Genomic DNA, 2778 nt, shown 5'->3' with positions numbered 1-2778 from the left:
GTGCTGCCGGATCTAGTGATTAAAAAAAAAAGTATATATATGTTTCAACTCGGATAAAGACACACACCTCCACCTCGCCGGAATGATAAAACCAGTCATCCCTAACTGGCGTAGAAAACGATAGCGCTTGCTTGTGTTGCAAGATTTTTTAGGGGAAACATTTTCGTTGCGTTAAATTTCTCCAGCCTCATATATCTTGTGTTCGAGGAAAACGTTTATATTTTATAGCAAACATTGTTGTTCTGCTATCTTTTCTCCAGTCTCAAAAATACACAATTATAAAGTAACGCTACGCTGTTAGCCTAAAGCAAAACTTGCTAATTAACCAACAGTAACTTACCTCGTACACAGAGAGAATATCATAACAAGATATTTCGTTTACTTCATATGTCGTAATATGGGTATAACTTAATAATGATGGATCAAACGTTTTAATACACCATTTATAATGTTTGTGAGAAATGACCAGAGTATATAAGAAAAAAATGAAAGGGATGCTGACATACAGACAGTAAGAGAAAGACAAACAGACAGAGAAAAGATAGACAGATAATTTGTTGAGAGAGAGAGAGAGAGAGAGAGAGAGAGAGAGAGAGAGAGAGAGAGAGAGAGAGAAACTATTGATATTACCATGATGATGATGGTGATGATTTTTTATCATCATCATTATTATTGCTTTTATCATTATCAGTATCATAATTATGATTACTAACATAAGTATTATAATAATAATAATAATAATAATAATAATAATAATAATAATAAAATAATAATAATAATAAATAAATAATAATAATTAATAATAATAATATAATTATTATTCTTATTATTATTATCTCTGCACTGAATTATTTCCCCACCACGGAAATCTTTAGTAATACGCACAAGATTTATGAGTTTCGAAGAGAAACCAGAGTTAGGTATAAATGATAACCGAACTGCCAACAAATTGTACTGAGGACAGATTGATTTTGAGATAAATACTATCATCTTATCTAATAAGGATTAGCACGAATGAAAGCAAATGTGTAGTCATGAGATTTACGCAAAGTATCTATGCCAGGTAGTGTGAATGTAGTTGAATTTAACAGTTGAAACTGAGACATTGCAGACGAGGAATTAGCTTGTATCATCCATCATTGCGAAAAGATACAAAGAAATGCGATGTCTGAGGGGGTTACTGCGAGAACAATAACAAATATCCTTGACCAATCCATCAATGTCAAAGATGCTGAAATCAGTGAGTTCTGTTAGTCTCTATGTATTTGTACTGAGACGGCGGGAAATTCATATCGCGGTGTGTGTGGGAGGTACAATGTTCAGTGTCAGTAAGCGATGATGTGAGCACAGTGTTCACTCTAGAGTAATAACGTAATCAGGCAACAAGAACTTCTTTAATTTGAGTGCGGGAAAGTTAGACAAAGGGGGGGGCGTGAAACGGGATGGGGCAGGGTGAGGAGGGAAAGTGTCACTACAGGGTTCGTGTGTTGTATGTTCGTATTTTCTTGTGATTTTTGCCGCAAGTGGCATCAGTTGAGATTGTTAGAATGTAATTAAGAGGAAAATTATGGCGTGTGAGAGACAAAAAGAGAGAGAAAAAAATGGAAAGCGTGTATTACATTTACATACATGATATCTTCGTCCTACTGAAGTTCCATATTACGTTCTCACTTCCCAGCTAGATGTTATTATACTATCTCTCCTCCCCTATATACATACATACATACATACCACAAACACACCCACACACACACACGCTCACACACACACCACACCACACACTAGATATATCTATATACTATATCATATATTTATATATATACTATCTATATATCTATATACAATAACATTATATGGATATAATACATATAGTAATATATAGCATAGATGAGATATACATTTTGAATACTAATAGGATATATAATATATATATATATATATATATATATACAGGATATATACATACAGGATTATTACATACATGCAATTATACCTAGAGAATAATACATGTGTCTATATATTTACGTATTTTGTACACGGTGTGTATGTGTGCGTGTATGTGTGTTTGTGTATATGTGCGTGTGTTATGTGTGCGTTGCGTGTGTAGTGGGCGTGTGTGTGTGCGTGTGTATTTGAGTATATTATAGTCAAACCTCAGTCTTATCGTGAATCAATATAATAGCTTTCAAATATTACACGGTGAGATACTCTCAATTGAGTCGAAAGAGCAACTATCTCAATTAGCCAAACCCTCAACCACTAAGGTCCGAGATAAAACAATGGTAATTGCTCTCTATATGCTGTGGTGTTATAATCGCTACACTTTTACTAGAAGAAAATAATATTACATATACCCTTATATCCGTGCATGTTATAAATATACATCTACGTATAATCTAAATATATATGGTAAATATGCTACTTACTATTATATATCAGTAGCATCATCATTATCATGTATGACATAGCAAAACAGTAACCTACGCCCAAGTTAAGCGCTAGTGATAATATATGATCTGCTGAGATCACGCTAGTGATTTTTAAAAAATCTTGTCTGATGTTGACTATACCCCGTTTGAAGTACAATGTCATTTATTGGTGAAAATGGTCGTTCGAATTCAGTTATAGGGGCGAGTATATGTGCCTCGTACTTATTGCACACATCGACCCAGCTATAATGCAACGTAATGACGCTATTGCACAAAAAACGTTACACCGATATAGCATAAATGAGTATGAAAAATTGTTAACCACTGAAAGAATCTGGTTAATGTTTTT

At 33.7% G+C, this 2778-nt stretch overlaps 1 non-coding gene across 1 annotated transcript; it reads right to left on the bottom strand.

The window, feature by feature from the left end:
- Positions 1 to 802: 802 nt before the first annotated feature.
- Positions 803 to 918, bottom strand: LOC119568824. Its single transcript, XR_005228166.1, has one exon. It is a non-coding gene; the product is annotated as a U5 spliceosomal RNA (small nuclear RNA).
- Positions 919 to 2778: the final 1860 nt, after the last annotated feature.

This window comes from Penaeus monodon, unplaced genomic scaffold, assembly GCF_015228065.2.
Source record: "Penaeus monodon isolate SGIC_2016 unplaced genomic scaffold, NSTDA_Pmon_1 PmonScaffold_1101, whole genome shotgun sequence".
Lineage (NCBI taxonomy): Eukaryota > Metazoa > Arthropoda > Malacostraca > Decapoda > Penaeidae > Penaeus > Penaeus monodon.
Note: the sequence above shows the minus strand (reverse complement) of the source record. Positions and strands in the feature narration are given on the sequence as shown.